Source organism: Nomascus leucogenys, chromosome 15 (assembly GCF_006542625.1).
Source record: "Nomascus leucogenys isolate Asia chromosome 15, Asia_NLE_v1, whole genome shotgun sequence".
NCBI lineage: Eukaryota > Metazoa > Chordata > Mammalia > Primates > Hylobatidae > Nomascus > Nomascus leucogenys.
Window position 1 is genome coordinate 100,909,225 of NC_044395.1, and position 23,919 is coordinate 100,933,143.

Below are 23,919 nucleotides of genomic sequence, written 5' to 3' on the forward strand. Positions count from 1 at the left end.
CTTACAAGAAGGTTAATAGAACATTTACAGAGCTTTTCAATTTGTGAATGTTCATCTGTAAAAGGGGCAGGACCTCAGCTTCTGCATGTACCAAGAGCTGAGAGCATTTGCAGGACATTATTTTTCTCCAAAGATAAATGATATAAATGGCCTCTAATGTATGATTTCAACTTATAAAAGAACCTAGGGGCACTTAAATTATGAGTTGTATGCCATTTTGATAACATTATAACAACAGACACAACAGACATAATGGAGTAATGGAATGACTGAGGCTTCAGCGTCATCCAGATCCAAGTCCCAACCCAGCTCTGCCATTTAGTTACTATGTAATTGTAAAGTTGGTGAGGCTTACTCTTCTCCCTTTAGAAAAAGAGATAACAAAACTACTTAATGTGATTTTTGAAATAATTAACCAAATAAAGGAGAACCACAGCATTCTGTAATTCAAGAGGCCACCATGTACATAATATATATAAGATAAATAGTGTCCCCTTGGCATTGTGAAGTACAGTAGGCTTGAATAACATAAGCAAGCCCTGTCATCACAGTTACACACAAAGTAGATGTTCAATAGTTGCATTATTCAATATCATTGCAATAACAAAAAACAGTTTGGGTTTGACATCCTTTGCACATCAAAAATGTGTTTATTGAGCATAGCAGCAAGGTATTATGCCTGCTTTGAATTCCACATGCCTAGAACAATGCCATGATCACAGAAGTAACTCAATATCAGTATGTTGAATAGGTAAAGATCCTATTAATCTATATGATTGGTCGATCGGGAGCCCTTTGAAGAGCTTTATCTTTCACTAAGAATTCCCACTGAGCCTTTGTGTAAGGAGAAATGAGATCTAGGACACAGCCTTTTAGTTATCTAAAGCAAAATAAGCTTCTGTGAATTTTTATTGTGAGGATGTATGTATTAAGGCTAAACACACGGCATTCCAAAATTTAAAGTAATGCTAATATGTGGGATATGTGTGTGCATTTGTGTGTATGCACCTGTGTGCATGTGTTTTGCATTTAAAGAGAAAGTGGGATACCTGCAAATGCATTTATATTTATATTTTTATATATATATATATATATATATATATGGAATCAAATTTGTAAAATGAACAATTTGACCTATTTCCTATTTGGGGAGAGTTTCCCAAAAGTCTCTAAATCAGCCTTGCCAGTTCCCTTATTTGCCAGGTGTCTACTAGATGCATCATGCCCTTTTTTAGCAGCCTTCTTTTAGGATGGCACACATCCTTAAAAATCTATTTCACATGAATCTTCACTCAAATGTGTATCTGCTGCTTCCTTTCACTTTTTAAATATGAAGAAGAGATTGTCTCTAGCAGGTTTGTCACTTTATCAGGATATCTTTGAGCATGTCTTAAAAACCGAGTTCAGAGTAAGAAGTGGCTTCCCCCAAATGTTACATAGTTGCAGAGGTAGCTGGGCCTATAGCATGGGTCTCATTTTCATCCAGATTTTTTCTCTTTCATCGCTCCAATTTTAATGATGAGTTAAACTCAAAAGAAGAGACTGCTTGCCTTGGGAAGTTATATTCTTTCTGGGTACCTAAATCACTTTTACTAAACCACTGAATGTACTTATAATACATCAGCATTATCCAAGTGGCATCAAGGAAAATTGAGAAAGTGATTGTATTTGACCATGTTTGTGTGTCCACCACAAACCATGTCCCAAATAAAGAAAAAATAATTTGCTGCATTCGCTTTAGGATATATTTCTGAATCCTAGTATTCTAACTCCTTTATTAAAGTTTGGTTATCTTGAAGCCAGTAGTTAATTCACTAGCCCACAGACATGGAAAAGCATGGCCCTGTATGTTGTCTGTCAAAGTCATACTGGTCAGTTTCCGTCACAGAAATGCAGGGTTGGAAGGGACCTAAAAACTAAAGATCATGGATTCCAGCTGTATCACATTGTAGGGTCTTATAGATCCAAGGGTTAATCCAAGCTTTACCACCTTCTAACCTTTAAAGTTGTGCATGTAAATCTTTTTAAAGCCTCACTTTCTTCCTTCATGAAATTAAGATAATGACAGTTCTTAATCTGTAGAGTTATTGAAAGGATTAATAACTCATAGGGTTATCTAAAGGAGCTGGCTCTTTCTTATACTTCAAGTTCACTTTAAACGTCAGCCCCTCTGAAAATTATCCCTTGATTACCTTATTTAAACTGGTCTCCCTGCTATTCTTTCTAACCCACCATTTGGCTTATCTTCTTTCAACATATTCTGTGATTATTGGTTTCTTCATCTGCTTATTATCTTACTGTCTGTCTCCTTCCACAAATTTGTAAGATCTGTAAGTTCTGGGTCTGGGTCTGTACGTATCCCCAAAATCAAGAATGATGCTTGGAAAATGCTTCACATAAATAAAGCAAACATTAACAAGTGTGTGTAGGATTAAATTAATAAATGCAAATCAATAATTATTATGAATGTATAGAAATCTACACATTTAACATGAATATTATCCATTTTGATTATAAAAATTAGGTCATTGCAAGCAACTTGGGAATTAATTTTTACATCTTTGCAAGGCATAAAAAAACAGAAAAAAATGTCAGACCAAGAATTTTTGATCAGTTTACTTAGAAAACCAGGGCCATATTACTAAAATATGTGTATAATCTACCTTTACAGTGCTCAAAACAAATCCATAATATCCCTACTAAGGGCTCATCTGACACTGCTTGATAACCTCTAGTGACAGGAAGGTCATTATCTCATGATGCAATGCCATTAATTTTTAGATTGCTCAGATTATAAGAAAATCTTATGTTGAACAAAAATCAGTATCATAAAAGCAAGCATTCATTGAGAACACTTCAAGTCCCAAAAATACACATAACTTTCCTAGTTATTATTCATTTATTAGCCCCTTATCAAAAAATAAAGACACCTTTCAAACACTCCATGATTTTTCTCTTCTCCAGGTTCATTAACTCCACTTCAGTCAAGTTTAATTACACATCTATATTTGTATGCATATTTGTGGGACACATTCAGCAGATGTGGCCACACATTCAGAATCATAATATAGTGAAGACATTAAATAAAAGCATTTTAATTTATAACCAGCTATAAGCCCACAAAACACTTTCACATTCCTAAACTAATGGGATATTATCTTGGTTACACGCTCCCTTACATATTGGTTAATTGAGGCTCTGCTGGGAATTTCTAGAATAAATATAAGACATTTTCTATATTTTTGTAGCTAGGAAAGCATACAGTCATTTCCCCCAAGCTGATAGGGCAAACCACATTTAGTTTCTTTTCAGATTCATGAGTGGCCAGTCTCATGTTTACTTCTAATAGGAAACTCTGATGTCTCAATTCACTCATTTATCTCAGAGCAGCCCAAACATGGATACCACGAGATCTTTGTGGTATGTAGAATAATGTGCCTCCCATCCAAATATGACCATGTCCTAAATTTTGGAACCTGTGAGCATATTACCTTGAATCGTTACATTCTAGACCATGTGACTATATTACCTCACATGGTATTTTGCAGATTTGATTAAGGTTAAGCATCTTAAAATGGGAAGATTATCCTGGATTATCCAGGTGGGCCCAACATAATCAAGGTTTTATTTTTTGAGATAGGGTCTTGCTCTGTTGTTCAGGCTGAAGTACAGTGTCATGATCATGGCTCACTGCAGCATCAATCTCCCGTGCTGAACGGATCCTTGAACCTTAGCTTCCCAAGTTGCTAGAACTAAAGTCATGCACCACCAGACTTGGTTAAATTTTTACAATTTTTCATAGAGACTAGGTCTCACTATGTTGTCAGGACTGGTCTCAATCTCCCTGGAGCAAGTGATCCTCCCACTTCTACCTCCCAAAGTGCTGGGATTACAGGCCTAAGCACTTCAGGCCCCCAAGTCCGGCCTGAAATGAATCTTTAAAAGTGGAAGAGAGGCCGGGCACTGTGGCTCACGCCTGTAATCCCAGCACTTTGGGAGGCCGAGGCAGGCGGATCACGAGGTCAAGAGATCGAGACCGTCCTGGCTAAAACGGTGAAACCCCGTCTCTACTAAAAATACAAAAAATTAGCCAGGCGTGGTGGCGGGCGCCTGTAGTCCCAGCTATGCGGGAGGCTGAGGCAGGAGAATGGCAGGAACCCGGGGGGCGGAGCCTGCAGTGAGCCGAGATTGCGCCACTACACTCCAGCCTGGGTGAAAGAGCGAGACTCCGTCTCAAAAAAAAAAAAAAAAAAAAAAAAGTGGAAGAGAAAAGTGGAAAAATGGGTCGGAGATTTGAGATAGAAGGAGAAGGATACATTTGAAACAGAAAAGTAGCTGAATCTGTCACTATTAATTTTTAAGATGGAGGAGGCCAGGGACCAAGGAATGTGAATGATGTCTAGAAGCTGAGAATGACCTTCTGCTGACGGCCAGCCAGGAGAAAAGCTCAGTCCTACAGCTGCAAAGAGCTGAATTTCGCCAGCAACCACAACTACCAAGGAAATGGATCCTCAGAGCACCAAGAAAAGAATGCAGTCCTCTTGACATCTTCAGTTTAGCTCAGTAAGACCTATGAGGAACTTCTGTCAGACAGAATTATAAGATAATCACCTTGTTTGTTTTTTTCAACACATTTTAAAAGTTGATATATAGTAATTGTACATGTTTTTGAGGTACATATGATATTTTGATACCTGCATACAATGTATGATTTTCAAATCAAAGTAATTGGAATATCCATCACCTCAAACATTTATCTTTTCTTTGTGTTGGAAACATTACCAATTTGGTTGTTTTAAGCCACTAAATTTGTGATAATTTGTTACAACAGCAATGGAAAATAAACATAATCTAGACTACTGTAAATTTGCCTCAATGCTCTGAGGGGAATACAACTCAATAATTTGTAGGTTCCTTGTAAACCACACTTGAACTTTTGGAATCCTCCACTCTGTACTATTCCATACAAACAAATTTAAATTCCCTCTTCCTGCCTTCTAAGGACAAATGGCAGTGTCTCGTGAGTACAACAAATTCAATGTTTGGCAATACTCTTAGTTATCAAATACTTTGCAAACTAATGTTGTATATTATGAAGTAATTTTACTTAGTTTAGGGGGAAAAGGTGGATATGTGTGATTCAGCACTTAAGAACATACTAACTTCTCACATTTCTCTCTCCCTTCTTTTGTCTTCTTCCCCTTCCTTCCCTCCCCATACCTTACCACTCTGTACAAGTTTTTAGATTTTTAGAGTAGAGGGGGAGTCCTATTTTCCTGAAAATGTATTGTACTGTTTAATGAGAATATGTATATTTCCCCAGAAAATGTTTGACTTTTCTTCTCCCCTGAAGTAACATTAAATAGGTTCTCTCTTAAACCATAGCTATTTCCTTTGTAAAGTTGTCCACTTAATCTTTATAATTCATTTGAAGACGTTTGTTGTAGAGAAAAAATAAAGTTGCTGTTGGTTAACAGAAACCTTGAACTCTGTCATTCTTTACTGCTATTGCATTAAGATAGTTTCTGCCAGCACACTCATTGTCTTGTCAAGATCATTTTAATTATGCATCTGGTAAAAGATGTGATTTGTCACCAAAAGTACACCCTGGTGCCATAAACTCCGTTCTGACTAGTTTTCTATGCTTATTTAAAATACCTCTAGTCTGTCAATAACTTTATACTCTTCTTTGGAAAGTTGGAAAGTTGGAAGGCAAGGAGAAAGGGAATATCCAAGAGAAAATCAATATAAATTGTGCAAACAAATGCAAGGGCAGTGATATATCAGTGATAGTTGATTGTGTTGGGTAGTATAGGTGAAGTGAATTTTACAACTTTAAAATGTGATACTTTTTTTTTTTTCAGAAGCAGAGTCTCATTCTGTTGCACAGGCTGGTGTACAGTGGTGCAATCTCTGCTCACTGCAACCTCTGCCTCCTGGTTCAAGCAATTCTCATGCCTCAGCCTCCCAAGTAGCTGGGACTGCAGGCGCACGCCACCACACCCAGCTAATTTTTGTATTTTTAGTAGAGACAGGGTTTCACCATGTTGGGCAGGCTGGTCTTAAACTCCTGACCTCAGGTGATCCGCTCCCCCTCAGCCTCCCAAAGTGCTGGGATTACAGGTGTGAGCCACTGCACCAGCCTGTCATACATCTTTCTGACCATCACTATTTAGAAAACACTGTTACATTTCATTTACTCAAACAAAAGTTCATTGAAAACTTACTTATTTCTATGCATTGGGTAAAGATCTAACAATCAACGTGAGAAAAATGGTGTTGCCATATTTTCCAAGAGTCATTCTTCTCAACAATAAATTATGGAGGATATGATAATGTGTTAGTCATTGTATGATTAACCCAACATTTATTATTCTTTTTTTCCAGAAAAGTAGTAGGATTGTACTTTCTAATTCTTTCGAAGTTAAATGTGGCAGTGTACATTGCTTTGTCCAATAATATTGAGCAGAAGTCACACTTGTCACTTTTGGGTGAAGAATTTAACAGTCAATGTGCAATTTTCCATGCTCCTGTTTATCTTCTCAGCAACCACAGAAATGTAAAGATGAAACCTCCCTCAGCCTGGAGTCCTGAGTAAAATGACATAGAACAGAGCTGTCTATCATGGATGTAAAATGTAAGTAAGTAAATAATATTCATTTGTTATTTTAAACAACTGATATATTGAAGTATTTTACTAAACTAGTTTATTTGGACTCCTAAAAAATGATATCTAAAAGAAGAATGCTATAATAGAAAAACCTAAAAAAAAATGTTCTTGGCTGAATAGACAATAATAGTGAGAAAATTGTTATAAGAGACAAGCTATATGATAACCTGTCTTATGTAACGGACAAGCATTTGGTGAAGTTGTCACCTCTTATACATTGGGCATTCTTCTATAGAACTAATGAACTTGTAGCTTTGGAGGAAGAATTAGTCTACCAAATGCTAATTTTTGATGTTTTCTGTAATTAGCAATGCATTAGAGAAAAGAGAATGAGCTCAGAAAGTAATTAGCTTACAATCAGTAATTAAAGGAAATAAAGTCATTCCATGAATTCAGGGACTTGTAGAGTTATGTACACACACACACACACACACACATACATATATATATACACATATACATATATATACACATATATATGTGTGTGTGTATATATGTATAACATGTATATATATGATATTAGGTTCAAAGCCCTTAAAAATGGAAGCTTGTAGCAAGGATCCAATCCAAAGTATGGCCCTCACACCCATTGTTGAGAGTATGGGGTAAGGTGAGAGAATAAGAGTTCAGCTGCCTAGTGTTCAATTGAACACTTTGGCTATGGGGCAGGAGACAAAGGATGTGGTTCTTTAATTGAAACCTGATAGGCCTCACATGCTCATAATTTAGCTTAGAGCTTGAAAGAAGTAATTTTGGAAGAGAATGAAATGTAGCAAAAGCTAAAAAGTACTGTATGCCTTAAAAAGTACTAGAAGTCTGGGCAAGAACATAAAGAATCTACCGAATCAAATAGGTAAGGCTGGGCAGGGAGGGGTGGGATAGAGAGAGATTAGTTAATGGTATTAATATGCAGTTAGAGAGAAGAAATAAGTTCTGGTATTTGATAGCACAGTAGGGTAACTACAGTTAATAATTTATCATGTATTTCAAATTAGTTAGAAGAGAGGATCTGGAAGGTTCACAGCACAAAGAAATGATAAATATTTAAGGTGAGGAATATGCTAAATACCTGACTTGATTATTACACATTGTATCCACATATTGAAATATCATATATATCCCATAAATGTGTACAATTATGTATCGATAAAAAGTATTTTTAAAATAATCTCTCAAAGGCTAAAATAAGAAAATATAGATGAGAAAATCATGAAGAGAGGGACCTCCTCCATAGAGCAAAACTGCAGTTAATCAAGGAACATATTCAATTCCAGCAAGTGTGTTTATTTCTGTCATTGTTTGATCATTACACATCATCTTTGAAAGGCACAGAAAATTTGACTTTTTATTCGTATTTCTCCAAGCTAAGAGGAGCTTGGGTTTTTTCTTCTAGGGAAAGAGCAAATGTGCTATGCCTGGAACTTAGTTATTTGAAGATTTAGTGACCAGCGGGAGGAGCCATCCCCAAATATTTCTCTCTCTCTCTCTCTCTCATTTTCCTGTGTATCATATTTACATCTTCTTCTTTGCTTCCCCTGTCAATCTTCTTCATTCAATAAAAACCCTTGTGATTATGTTGGGCTACCCAATTTCCATTTTCCCACCCTCAAGCCCTCATGAAGCTTCATTCATAAATTGCTTTGACAAGTGATATATGAGTAGATGTGTCACGCGTCACTTCTGGCAAAAGCTTTAACAAACTAGGGAAAGAATATTCAGCACACTCTCTTTCTCCATTTCTTTGCCTTGGCAACTGTCAATGGTCCAGGGAGTAACTGCTACCTCTGCCTGAATCTTGGAGAAAGAACAATGGGTTTGTTAACCTGCAAAAGTTGGTTAACCTGCAACTGTCACACAGCACATATACGAAGGAAACCTTTGCCACTTTAAGCTTCTCAGATATTGAAGTTGTTTGTTTCACAGCATAATCTAATTTATCCTTCCAGGTAGAATAGATAACAAAAGGAAGATTATAATAGGAAAAATATTATATATAATATTTAGAGCACAGTGTTTGGGTTTGGACAAACTTATGTTGAATGCTGAAATTATCACTATCTAGCTGAGTCCCCATGGTAAAAATTACTTATCTCTCTTATCACTTACTTTATTGTCTGTAAATTGGAGATGATTTCATATTTACTGGAATTCTACTGTGTGCCAGGCATTATTTTAGGCACTGAGAGGATAAAAATGGATGAAATGAATTCTAAAACAAAATATACAAGTCTATTGACAAAAGATAATATTGGTAATTCTTTAGTTCCTTTCTAAAACATGGTATATGGTCAAAATTGTTGTTTCTGCTTTCCTTTGAGTGCTTATTTAAATGTAGAAACATCCTAAGCTTTACTGTTAACAGTTCTAATAACACTTACTAAAAGGTGTTTTTTTTTTTTTTAAGTCCAAATCTAAGGGTTTTTTGTTGTTGTTTAATCAGCAGAAATGCTAAGAACTAGTCAGACTTGAGCTTCACTAAATTGCATGTTTGCTTTGGCCTTCAGTACAAATGCCAAATTCATCACAAGTCTCCAGAGGAAGAGATTACTTTCCAGCAGGCAGCAATGCTTACTAGGGAGGCTGCCTTCTTTCCTTCTACCCTGTGACCTCCGTGTTCCGTGTTGTACATGATGTCCTCCTCTCTAATTTGTGCTCAGTAGACATGATGCAGCTAAGGACAAAAATGGACAACGAATGAAAAATGAAATAAATTCAGACAATAAATGTTTGAAAATGATTAGTGCTCATTAATGATGAAAAAAGAAAAATCTAAATAATGATGAAAGAGCATTGTCATCTATCAGATTGGCAAATGTTTTTTGAAAATACTGAAGCACTCTCTTACAATGCTTGATAAAAACTTTCTCAACTTGGCAAGGACGTAAGACACTGAAATGTATTCCTGTTACTCTAATATTTTAATTTGGTTAATGAATCTACTAAAATAGAAAAGAGTATTCACAATGAATGATAGGCATATTCATCTACCGCTGTTTTTAACCATATAAATTTGGTTACAGTATACTTTTTTTATTATACTTTAAGTTCCAGGGTACTTTTAATACTATTCATTAAATAAGTCAAGATAAAAGTCTACACAGAAATACCATGCAAACCTTAAAAGTTAAAAAAAATGTTACACATATACTTATTTAACAAGAAAAATACTTTCAATAAAATGTTAAATAAAAACCTCAGATATAGGCATAGATAAACTATGTAAACATATGTGCATCAGTGTTAAGGATGGTTATGTTTGTCAGGGGAGGATCATGAGTATTCAGATAATTAGGGGACTTATATTTATTTCCTGATATTTCCAAAATGAGTACGCTATTGTAAAACATAAAGCTAATCAATAAAATAAGCAAATTTGGGTAAAGGTAAAATCTAGCTTATGTCTGTAATGCAGCAGGCACTGATTATTAAAGAATATTATCAGTCGGGCACGGTGGCTCACACCTGTAACCCCAGCACTTTGGGAGGCCAAGGCAGGCAGATCACGAGGTCAGGAGTTCGAGACCAGCCTGGCCAACATGGTGAAACCCGGTCTGTACTAAACATACAAAAATTAGCCAGGTGTGGTGGTGCGCTGCTGTCTCAGCTACTCAGGAGGCTGAAGCAGGAGAATCGCTTGAACCCGAGAGGCGGAGGCTGCAATGAGCCAAGATCATGCCATTGGACTCCAGCCTGAGCAATAGAGAAAGACTGTGACTCAAAAAAAAAAAATAAATAAATAAAAAAGAATATTATCAAACATCTAGTCCTTACTAAAGATAACAAAATATGCATCTATTAATTTTTATAAAGTTTGTGCTACCAATAAAACCTACAGATTCTTTCTGAGTTGCCAAGAAAGACACCTTGAGTACATAAAGAATAGCTATGTGTTTCTAGGAAAAATAAATGTGCAAATTATATAAGTCAATTTTGTACATAACAAATTGGAAATGAAAGGATTCTAGCCCTTTTCTCTTTGGAGTTACTCTATAGATGGTTGATTTTCCTAACATGTTATGAAAGCCTCTTCAGGCAGTTAAAAATTGATTAATAGCAAAGGACATATTGATTAAAATATAAATTCTATTATTACAACTAAATTGTGTTTTTGCCTATAAGTAGGAAGTACTTAAAGGCATGCTTTTGACATATTATAGTTCACTTAGGTGTTTCACACAGAGCCTAGTTTCTGCTGAATTACTGAGGAGAGGTATGTGTATCACACTACTACATATTCATTTTTAAAAAGATGTTGTGTCAGAGGGGAAAAACATTTTTCACTTACTTTTAGTAATTTTTCCTAATGAATCAATGTAAAGTTTTTTTAAGTAGATCCATAACATGTATGACCTAAAACATTATTTAGAAGTTTAAAAGGGAAATATTAGTTACAAATATATTGTTTTTTAAAAATCCCTATAACTCAAGTAGTGAAATTAACTTCTTTCTTACCATTTCACTTATCTAAATCTTATGGTGTTTTGTAGCAATTTTCATGGTGAGAAATAAGAAGGACTTCCAGATGATGATATGAAAGTAGTATGGTCTAACCTAACATTTCTCTCAGAATCCCTTGCCATATGTGTTTATAAATATATATTTATAAATATATATTTATGAAATAAATATTAAGATGTCATGGACTTCCTGGTTTTTTAATGTATCACACAAAATAAAAACGTATTGAAAATTAAACATTATTGCATTTAATTGAGGCACATCATGAGATGGAGTTGGAAAATTTTGAAAACATAATTATGCATCTTAGAATTGATGAAAGTTGCTAATTTACAATATGGGAGTAGTTGAATATTTTAAAATGGCAACAGTGAAGGTAATCTATATTTTTAAAACTCTGTTATCTCTTTCATTAAGTAATAATAGCTAACATTTATTGAATATTTACTCTGCGGCCAGAAGCCTTCTTAAAGGTACTTAAGAAGAAGGCCTTCTTAAGTATTTTTTCATGTGTTTTTTGGCTGCATAAATGTACTTAAGTACCTTTAAGAAGGCTTCTGGCCGCAGAGTAAATATTCAATAAACCTGACTTCAAACTATACTACAAGGCTACAGTAACCAAAACAGCATGGTACTGGTACCACAACAGAGACATAGATCAATGGATCAGAACAGAGCCCTCAGAAATAATGCTGCATATCTACAACTATCTGATCTTTGACAAACCTGAAAAAAACAAGCAATGGGGAAAGGATTCCCTATTTAATAAATGGTGCTGGGAAAACTGGCTAGCCATATGTAGAAAGCTGAAACTGGATCCCTGCCTTACACCTTATACAAAAAGTAATTCAAGATGGATTAAACACTTACATGTTAGACCTAAAACCATAAAAACCCTAGAAGAAAACCTAGGCAATACCATTCAGGACATAGGCATGGGCAAGGACTTCATGTGTAAAACACCAAAAGCAATGGCAACAAAAGCCAAAATTGACAAATGGGATCTCATTAAACTAAAGAGCTTCTGCACAGCAAAAGAAACTACCATCAGAGTGAACAGGCAACCTACACAATGGGAGAAAATTTTCGCAACCTACTCATCTGACAAAGGGTTAATATCCAGAATCTACAATGAACTCAAACAAATTTACAAGAAAAAAAAAAAACAACCCCATCAAAAAGTGGGCGAAGGACATGAACAGACATTTCTCAAAAGAAGACATTTATGCAGCCAAAAAACACATGAAAAAATGCTCATCATCACTGGCCATCAGAGAAATGCAAATCAAAACCACAATGAGATACCATCTCACACCAGTTAGAATGGCCATCATTAAAAAGTCAGGAAACAACAGGTGCTGGAGAGGATGTGGAGAAATAGGAATACTTTTACACTGTTGGTGGGACTGTAAACTAGTTCAACCATTGTGGATGTCAGTGTGGCAATTCCTCAGGGATCTAGAACAAGAAATACCATTTGACCCAGCCATCCCATTACTGGGTATATAACCAAAGGACTATAAATCATGCTGCTATAAAGACACATGCACACGTATGTTTATTGCGTCACTGTTCACAATAGCAAAGACTTGCAACCAACCCAAATGTCCAACAACGATAGACTGGATTAAGAAAACGTGGCAAATATACACCATGGAATACTATGCAGCCATAAAAAATGATGAGTTCGTGTCCTTTGTAGGGACATGGATAAAACTGGAAACCATCATTCTCAGTAAACTATCGCAAGGACAAAAAACCAAACACCACATGTTCTCACTCATAGGTGGGAATTGAACAATGAGAACACATGGACACAGGAAGAGGAACATCACACACCAGGGCCTGTTGTGGGGTGGGGTGAGGGGGGAGGGACAGCATTAGGAGATATACCTAATGCTAAATGATGAGTTAATGAGTGCAGCACACCAGCATGGCACATGGATACATATGTAACAAACCAGCACATTGTGCACATGTACCCTAAAACTTAAAGTATAATAATAAAAAAAAAAGTTACCCAATAAATATTGTTGTTAAGCCCTCCCCCCCCCCAAAAAAAAAGAAGGCCAATGTCCAGTCATAGTTTCACTAAATTGCATGTTTGCTTTGGCATTCTGTACAGATGCTAAATTTAATTATTAAATTACTAAAATCATTTAATAATTTTGATTATTATAAAACTACATATAAATTTGGAAAAATCTTTGACCTATGAATAAAAATACCATATGTGAATTAAAATTAAAACTATATAAGAAAATTTGGGTAAGTTAACTAAAATTATAATTGTTCTATGCTAGCGTTATACAATTTTTTCTTAATTTCCCAAATACTTCATAGTAAGTCTGTTTATAAATTCAAATCAGCAAGCAAATTTAAAACACTAAAACGCTGTGGAAACATTTTGGTGCATAATTGTATACCATTCTACAAGGTTAAATCTAATATCAAGAACTGCCTCTTTCCTCTAATACCAATATTAAAAAGTGTTCAGAGACTAATTTGTATAATTAAATAAGAAAACATGTTTCTGTTTTGAATTCTTCACAAATGGAAGAAGTCCAATTCTATTGGTATTAGACACTTCCTCTTTAAAGTTGCAAAACTTAAAGCAAATTATTAAAATAATTATTTGACCTACTGGATGCCAACAATACCAATACAGCCAGCCTTCCTTTTTGGCAAATATGGCCAACCATGCCCCATTAATCCCATACTTCTTTAAAAGTTTATCAGGGTCTAAAAGAGTTTAACTTACTCAGGTGCTAGATCCATTAAAAGACCAGCCCTCACCACTATGCAATATAGTCATGTAACAAAATTGCACTTGTACCCCTTAAATGTATACGAATAAAAATAAATAAATAAAAACAAAATAGTGCAACTATTGGCCATATCAGTCAACTAAACTCTAACATTTGTAAACACAAAAAATTAAATGGGGAAAAATGTAGTTTGGGTGTCCTGGTGAATTCATTATAACTTCAGTGCTGTCCGTCCATGGTAAAAAGGGAGGAAGTTCAGCAGAAATAGCACCACCTTCTAGTTATTCAATTCTTAAATGTAATTCAGTGTCCAAAGTAAACATACGAAAGAAAAGAGCAAACGTTTCTAATGCAATATTTTTTCTTATTTTTCCAAGACCTTTCCTCTATTGACATGTAATTCATGTCTATTATCCTAGTTATATTTAATTTAATATTCAGCTCTACTAGCCATAACTTTGCAAAATTATAATCAATATGAAGCTAATTTAGGAATAGCAATGAGAATTCTATCAGATTTCTGATAGGAAATAGCTGGCACACTCAAGATAATTCAGTGAAAGTTTCTTACAAATATATAACCACGGCTTAGGGAGCCATAAATGAGAATGCAGGACCCGGGGCTAATAGGAGAAAAAGAGTTGTTACCACTTCTAGTCCAGAAGGTCGTAGGGGAGGAAGCTGTTGAGGTAAACAGTATCTGCATGTTTCATGGCTAGAAGGTAGCCAAGAAAAATACCAAACCTTTGGCTGAGGAATCCAGCCAGTCTGAGATGAACACACAAAGAAACCTGGAGAGTAGAGACCCTGATTTCACTTCTTCTTTCTTATTATCCACTGCTGGGACTTCCTAATGGCCAAAGTGGGGACTGGAGCGTATTGTTCTAGCCTTTACAGGTCAACTTACAGGAAAGAGGACAGCATGAAAAGGCAAACAAAAGAGAGCTAATTGAACAACTAAATAGAATTAATATAATAGAATTCAGGGTCCTTCTGAATTAGTGTCTCTGATACATCACATTCAGACATGGTTTCAAGGCTTGACCCAACGTGTATGCCAAATAGTTACAGAGAAGGCAAAGACTATAAACCACATAATCATTCAACTTACCAAATTAGAGACTGAGAGACCTCCCATCTTAAAGTGATTCTCTATAAGCCTTTATGGCTCTCCCTGAATTGTTGCTGTGTCTAGATTTTTAAAATATTACACTTTGCGAATTATTTTGATTTTACAAATGCCCCTACGATAAACAGTGATCCATATGAGTGAACATCATACAAGCAATAGCATTTACATCCAAGTCTGAAAATGGGTTACATTCAAGACTTTTTACTGGGGGACAAAACAAATTAAATCCCCCAAACATTTCATAAATTATTTATGTTTATATGAAGTCACAACTAATGGGAAAACAGAAAAGTTAATTAAACAATAAATTATTTGGCCCTCAAGCCACCAATCAGTTTGGATTTTCCTGATCCCTTTCCACGGACTATAAGATCTCCCAAAGGCCTGAGCAAGGTGTTAGCAGGAAAACTTTAATCTGTGGGTTTTAGTAAATGCAGCTGTAGGTAATTATAAGAAACAGTGTCCCAGAGGAGTTTTAGAAAATCAGACCTGGGGCAAATACACTCAAGTCGATCCGTTGATCCGTATGAGTTAGTGGAAGAAAAGAATCAAACAGCAAACAAACAAGAACCCAATTTTGGGTTTGCAGAAAATGAAGACAGAGGGAAGGGAAATGTGGAATAACTATTAAACCTCTGTTCAAACTCCTAAAACAGCTGCTTAGGGTTTTCTTCCTTCTATTGTGTGCATTTACTGGGAATTTAAAGACAGTAGAAAAAGGCTTTTATTTTCTTAGAAATAATTTAATAAATGGCTATTCATTTATATAGTTACAACCAATTTTTTAGACATGTGTGCATGCGTGTGTTCTTATTACTTATGTATATTTAATAAGCAGAGTCTTACGATTTAACTCAGATTTTATGTTGTCTCTTTTGTGAGAATGTTAGCTTATAGGGGGTTATATTTTACTTGGCTTATTTGTGTGGTATATGTCTAAGGTTGCATGCATGTATTTGTTTATCATAGAGCCCCAATTGATATATACTGCAGGCATTTAATGAATAAGTTTGATCATAATGCACTAAAGTAGCCAAGGGTAAAGGGGTGTGCGTGTGTGTGTGTGTGTGTGTGTGTGTGTAGCATACATATGCATAGATACTTATAATTATTTTTTGATTGATTATATATAATTATGAAGCCTGTATATAAATGTCATGATTCATTTGGTATAAAGTTTTAGAATTCTTCCTCCACTGATTTTGAAATGGTTTATAACAGGATATTCTATTCCAGTTTTTACATTTTTATTTCAGGGACAACACATTTTATCAAAGGTAGTGCTAAAGTTGTCCGAGTAATATCAGAGGATCGATCCTTCAATACTTAAATCTATTAATTAAAGTCATTAGTAAAAAGTTGAAAAATAAGTTCCTAGCTAAGAATTAGGGAAGCAAAAGACATAACCAAGTTAATTGTCCTGACCTCAAGGGGCTGAGACTCTGAAGAAGTGATGAGACATATACACAGTTAAAGTAATAAGGATAGATTACGATATGGGATATAAAAGAGAATTTGAAGCATTGCTATAAATTGAAAAAGAGAGGAGGGAGTTATTACGGTTGGTTATCTTGGTGAGAGTAATTTAAGCAGAGCTTGGAGCAAAATTGTAACACTCAGGTAGAGTGGGAAGAGAGATGGGAACTGAAATTTATTTATTTAATTATTGAGCTCCTATCATTTTAGATGCTGTGTTAGATACTGGAAATACACTGCACAATGAAATAAAAATAGATCCTTCTTCTATGGAATTTACCATGCATTGAGAAAGAATATTGAGAGTTGTTTCAAGAAGTTTAAATGGGTAAAGAGGGGCTAATGTGGGGAAGAACCCAGGAAAAGAGTGAAATGATGGGGAATAGTTTTGCTTGGATTTTAGTTGGTTATATGTTTCCAGGATTAGAGAAACATGTTTGCTTTTAGTCTGTGTGGAAGGAACCAGGGAAATGGAGAAATGCAAATTTAGAGATGAATAGCTGATTCAGTAAAATTGGTAAAGGAATGAAAGTGTTATAATTAAAATTTAATATGAGGGATTATTTTGGAAAATAGAGTATGGCATCAAATAGCCTCATCTTTTTTTAAACGAGGAGGCTAATTCATTTGAAACTAAGGAAGTCAGGGCAAGGTTTGAGCCCATGGAGAACAGAGATTTTGAAAAATGCTGAAAGAGCTGGAACATTTTAAGTGGTCACATCCTGTTCAGGACTAGATGCGGTCAGACAGCATGGTCGTGTGGAATATCCAAGAGGTATGAGCAAACAGACATGATTCTTGCCTGCATGGAATATTTGATCTAGTGAAAGGTACATCCAATAATCAATTATACAAATAAATATTAACTGGTCGACTGATAATAAAAATATGCCAGGGGATAGATTTCATAGAGAGCTAGAGGACTGGAGAGAACTCAGTGACTGACTTTGGATTCCGCGTGGCAAATAAAGCTAAGTGTAGTGTCTGATGGACCAGGTTGATAGAGAAAGATAAAGGATGGGTAAATTATGAGTTCAGTAGGAGTCAGAAAGTAGAATAAGTGAAAATACATGCAACTGCAGTTAGAAAGCAGGCTTTCAATGTTTTACTAGAAGTAGAGCAGTTACAAGAGACAAACTGACTCCTGGCAAAACTGTAATTTGTGTGCCTCAAGGAGAAATGGAGCCCTGACACAGGGGTGTGCAGCAACCCCACACTCACCAGTAAGAGCCTGGCCCATGCCATGTATCCAGCAATTGACCATATTAATTTACAAACATGGACTATTCCAAGGCAGTATAAGTCATATATGAAACAACATTTCTTTCTACTTTTGTTTAAAGCTATTATTGTTGCACTCACTTACATTCAGTGTATTAGATGATGTTCCAGCTTATTTGGCCCCTCTCTCATTGGGTGACCTTGCAGCCTCACAGTAAAGAGAACCATTTCTAGAAAAGAGATAAAATTAAAACATGGCATTACATTTAAGAAAGTTAGAAAATAGCCCAAGCAAAGTTATTCGAAATTAAAACCGACCTAATGGAATAACCTACAGGGAATAATTTATATTTCTCTACAGTAAGTTTATCCAAGTGTATATTCATTTTATAATATGTCATGCTTGAGGCTTTTCCCAGAATATAAAAGGCTTTTTGCAAAATGATATTAATCACAATATTTGGTTCTGAGAAAAGTCTCACTTTATCAAATTTGTCTTTCTATTCGACTGTTGAGTAAGATTTTTAACAAAGGTAAAAAGGCATATCTGGTGTTGTTTATCCCTGTTTCCTTTGCAAGGTCTATTTTTGTCAAATGAGTTTATTCCTTGTTTAAACATACTGTGCCTTTTCATGCCTCTATACCATTTTTCCTTCTATCTTATTCACTTGAAATGTCATTATTCTTTTGTCGATTCCTATTTCTCATCCACAAACTCATAGCCATTCTTTAATACCCAGCTCAAATATGACCTTTTCCCTCTGAAGCAGCCAATCAAAATTAATCTCTACCTCATCCGTAATCCCACAGACCATTGTTTGTCATATTTTATGAGATTTATAGCCAGTGTTCCTAATTCTATGTCCCTTCCTTTGCACTCTGAAGGCAGGGAAAATATTTTATCTGCATGTGCGTGTGTGTGCACTCGTGTGTTTACTTTCTTTAATCACCACCTGCCTTGTGCAAATAATAGACATTCATACATTACTTTCAATTGCTCTTTACTCTATCCTGGAGTAAATTAGACTACTTGGTACTGCTATAGTTTATGCTATAATAATTTAACATTTCTTTCCAATTAAAACACTTTTTTTTTCTTCACTTGGCTTCCAGAGCACCGTTCTCTCCAGTTTCCCTCCCGCAACGGGTCAAACTTTCTTAGTCTCCTCTGAGGTTTCCTTCTAATTGTTTGTAATAATAATGGCTTATCTCTTGACTATCTCCTATTTCCTATCAGACTAACTCCCATCAAGGTCTAATCCAGGTTTATAACTGAAATACTATTTACACACCTGCAATTGACGGATTTATATTTTAGCCCAGCCAACTCTCCACTTGATCTACACATTTAGAGGCTAATAAGCTATTGATATTTAGAACATCCCAAAGGGAGCTCCCTGCCGCCACCAATGTTCTCTTCCTGCCATTTCTTCTCAGGTAAGAACAACATCCTACCATTTTCTTATTCAAAAAGACTAACACACGACTTACATGTTGACCCTATTCTTTCCCTCCTTAATTTTGGTTCAGAGCACTTATTACCATCTAGCATACAACATCTTTGACAAACAGACTTTTTAAAATTGTTGTTCTCCTCCCATTAAGCAAGAAAACCCCATGAGGGTGGGGATTTCCATTAGATTTTTTTTCACTGCTGTACTCCTTGTTTCCCTGAATAATAAAATATATTCAAAACAGGTATGTCGTAGAGGCTTAAATATTTTGTTGATTAAAGAAGTGAAGTCATTCTAAGTAGATTGCTAGATAATTTATTAATGTTATTGGGTTCAAAATTCAGTCCCTTTACAGCTTCCTCAGCTGTGAGATGCAGAGGAAAATCTTGTGTCTTTATTATTGTTTTTCTTCCGTGTCTGTTCTGACAAAACAGAGCCATGTCTGCTTAATATAGTCATACACTGCACGTGGATGTTTCAGTTAACAACAGACCACTTATATGACAGTGGTCTCATAAGATTATAATGTCATATTTTCACTGTACCCTTTCTGTGTTTAGGTATTTTTACACAAATGCTTAGCATTGTGTTATAACTTCCTATAATATTTCAGTACAGTAACATGCTGTACAGGTTTGTAGCCTAGGAGCAATGGGCCTTACCACATAGCCTAGGTGTATAGTAGGGTATACAATAAAGGTTTGAATATGTGTAAACAATATGACATTCTTACAAGAATGGAATTGCCTAATGACACATATTTTTAGAATGTATTCCCAAGAGAAATTAGTCTATTGGAGCAGAAAATTGTATTGGGTGGGTGACGTTTTCAAATAACTAGAAAGTCACAGAATAAATGAGTTTATTCTCTTGATTTAAGAAAATCTAGGTTCTACTTCCTGTTTCACTGTATTTAGTGATGTAACTTCAGTCTGAGTCTCAGGTCCTCAGATATAAACTAGAGTAATAACATATTCCCAATCTTAAAAGGGAGCTGAGTAAATAAAATGGGACTATCAGCAAAAATGTGATCGGAATACTAAAAACTACTTAAAAAATGCAAAATTATTATATATATAACATACTTAAAAAATATATATATAGTTATATATATAACTACTTAAAAAATGCAAAATTATTATATATATAACATAGTTTGAACCTTAACTCAGTCCTGAGAAAGAATGTATATTGCAATGTAGCTGAGCTCCAATGATTTCCAGATATTATAATTAATTTGTGGTGGACCCAATATTAAAGTTGGGTCTTTTGAATTGTAAAATAGGTTATTTTTCACCATAATAAGTTTTACTAACATCTAAAAATAGATAATTTATGTTTGCCTGATTTACAGGGCCTGAGAAATATGTCATACGCTAATAATAAAATTAATAATGGCAACAATAGTACCTAACACTTTTTTTGTTGTTGTTGAGACGGAGTCTCACTCTGTTGCCCAGGCTGGAGTGCAGTGGCGTGATCTCGGCTCACTGCAAGCTCCACCTCCTGGGTTCATGCCATTCTCCTGCCTCAGCCTCCCTAGCACCTGGGACTACAGGTGCCCGCCACCACACCTGGCTAATTTTTTGTGTTTTTAGTAGAGACGAGGTTTCACCATGTTAGCCAGGATGGTCTCGATCTCCTGACCTCATGATCCACTCGCCTCTGCCTCCCAAAGTGCTTGGATTACAGGCGTGAGCCACTGTGCCCAGCCAGTATCTAACACTTTCAAGCACTTACTGTACATCAGACACTACATTAACTGATAACATCATGTATTGTTTTATTTAATTCTCAGAGCTGTGTAGTTGCAATTATAATCATGTCTATTTAAAAATATAAAAACAGGCATAGAATGATGAAATAATTTGCATAAGGACACAAAACCAGTAATGGTAAAATTGGGATGCCAACCTAGACAGCTTTGTAACACAAAAACAAGTTCTAATTTGAAATTAGAATTATATATTCTGGAGTCCATACAGCAGAGTTCCAAGAAGGAAATCACTCCTAACTGAGAAAGTTTGGGGAGCATCTGGAAGACTCATGACGAATTAAAAACAAAGTAACTGTCTAACATTGTCAGCAGCTGTATGTTCATTGCTGTGCTATTTGCAATAGCAAAGACATGGAATCAACCCAGGTTTCCATCAATGGCAGATTAGATAAAGAAAATGTGGTACATATATATCTAATGGTAGACTGGATACAGAAAATGTGGTACATATAAATGTGAAGTATCATGCAACCATAAAAGTAGAATAAAATCATGTCCTTTGCAGCAGCATGGATGCAGTTTGAGGCCATAATCCTAAGGGAATTAACACAGGAACAGAAAACCAAATGCAGAATGTTCTCGCTTATAAGTGTGAGCTAAACATTGAGCACATAGAACCAAAAACAGAACAACGGATGCTGCCGACTACTAGAGCGGGGAGAGAGGGTGGGATATGTGGGCTGAAAAACTACCTATCAGGTACTATGCTAATTACCTGGGTGATGGGATCCCTACCCAAAACCTCAGCATCACACAAGATTCCCTTGTAATAAATCTGCACATGCACCTCCATGTCTAATATAATAAAAGCTGAAATTAAAAAAAAAATACAGAGTAACTAATACTAGGGTACTCTTAAAACACCATCACTTTATTGCATAACTCTTCAGTTGTAAAGTACTCAGTCTCTCCAATAATTCACTCTTCTTGAGTGTGTGTGTGTGTGTGTGTGTGTGCGCGCGCGCACGTAGGGTGGTTGCTGTTGTCTTTTTTGAGACGGAGTCTCACCCCAGCTGGAGTGAAGTGGCGTAATCATGGCCCACTGCAGCCTCAAACTCCTGTGGTCCGGCAATTCTCCCACCTCAGCCTGCCAAGTAGCTGGGACAGAGGCACATGGCCCCGTGCCCAGCTTTTTGTTGTTGTTGTTGTTTGTTTGTTTGTAGAGACAGGGTCTCCCATGTTTCCCAGGCTTGTCTTGAACTCATGTGTTCAAGTGATCCTTCCGCCTTGGCCTCCCAAAGTGCTGGAATTACAAGTGTGAGCTCCTGCACCCAGCCTGCTCTTCTTTGTAATTTCTTCTGTGAACTGATTCATCGTAATGTTGGAGCGTCATAGCAGTAATTCTCTCTGTGATTATCAAGAGCCAATAAAATAGTTATGACAAACATCAATCTAATTGGAAGAACTACTGCTTGAAGTCATTTAAAAAGCATCACTTGAGAATGTTCTTTCAGTAGTTATCCTGCATTGGCAGAAAGGGGCTAAAATGAATGAACAGCCGCATGTCTTCCTCCAGTTCTGACAGTTCCTTTCCTCCTGATAAACAGCTATTCTGGCAGGAAAGAAAACGTAATCTCCCTCTGACCTTTCTCCATTTGGATGAGTGCACCACAATGATTCTGTACTGTCACTGAGAAAAGATCCAAGCGAGGGGTGAGGAAAACCTATGGATAATTCACTGTGCTTGATAATATACTGAGGAACAGCTATAAAATCTGCCTATACTACACCAAGTAGAGACATTGTACAAACAACAACAACAAGAATAACAATGACAATGGCAGTAAATGTATGTATTGAACACATACTATGTGTCCCATATTATGGAAAACACATTATGTGGCTTATTTTGATTCTGTGTTGTATAAATGTGTTTGAAAATGTCATTCATTAGTTTTAACCACCTACTGCCTCTTCTTAAATAGATAAACATGACATTTCTAACAATATGACCTAGGTGATTCAGACTTGACCACACTAAGGCACAAGGTAGTGAAGTGATTGGTCCAGGTCATAGCTGAAAAACTTTCATCTGACACTCTACCATTCTTCTCAGAACACTGCTCAAGTTCCCACAACTCCCTTGATGTCTGTGTCTTCATCCTTAAATGAAGGAAGTTATTTAATTGTGCAAATTTCAAGCTCTTCTCAAACTAGAAAATGCTACAATGTAATGGTTCTATCTTGCAAATGCATCATTTTAGACACCATCTAGAACTGATAACATTCCGGAGATCTACGGAAGGTAAGTAAGTGAGTGGCCACACAGGGCTGGGACAAATAGAGAAAATATTATCCAGATATTAAAATAGTATTATATAATTATAAAATGTTATAGAAATATTTATGATATAATAGTGAATAAAAAAAGGAAATTCTAAAATAACAATTATTCTGTGATGATACATATGTCTATGTACAAAAACTAGATGGAAGAACATGGAATAATTGTCTTATGATTTTTTGGCTATGGTGTAATACTAAATGATGCTTTTATATTGAACATTAGTGTTTTCACAATGTTGTTTATAATACGAATTTTGAATGAGATTTAACTTTAAAAAGGTGGCACAATGACATTTCTGAAATTCAGAGAGATGCTCTGGTTTTAGTGCTCAGGTAAAATGGCTAAAATTATCTCTTCAATGTTTGTTATAAATAATTATTAGGAGACACTTTTAAATCATTATATCTTCTTTGTAAAACCATCAATCCTAGCACATATACAAGTTGGTAATTAATCCTTAAATACTCATTTTTTTTCCTCAGAAATCAAGTTACTCTAAAGATGAATAGCTTAAAAAGTGAAAAATGCCTGAATTCATTCATTCATCTATTCATTCAAGACACAATAATTAACTGCCCGCTCTGTTTAAGGCACTGTTTCCAGACCTGGGGATTCAATAGAAACTAGACAGTTTGTATACAGCTTTGGACCTGTAACAGTCCAGAGATGAAAGTGA

At 35.7% G+C, this 23,919-nt stretch overlaps 1 protein-coding gene across 4 annotated transcripts in view; it reads right to left on the bottom strand.

The window, feature by feature from the left end:
• Positions 1-23,919, bottom strand: part of LRRC4C (leucine rich repeat containing 4C) — a 1,364,302-nt gene that overhangs the window by 828,147 nt on the left and 512,236 nt on the right. For all 4 annotated transcript variants that reach the window (XM_030829357.1, XM_030829356.1, XM_030829355.1 and 1 more), the window contains one exon: positions 17,871-17,955. The gene's annotated coding sequence lies outside the window, so the exon portion shown is untranslated. The remainder of the gene's footprint in view (positions 1-17,870; positions 17,956-23,919) is intronic.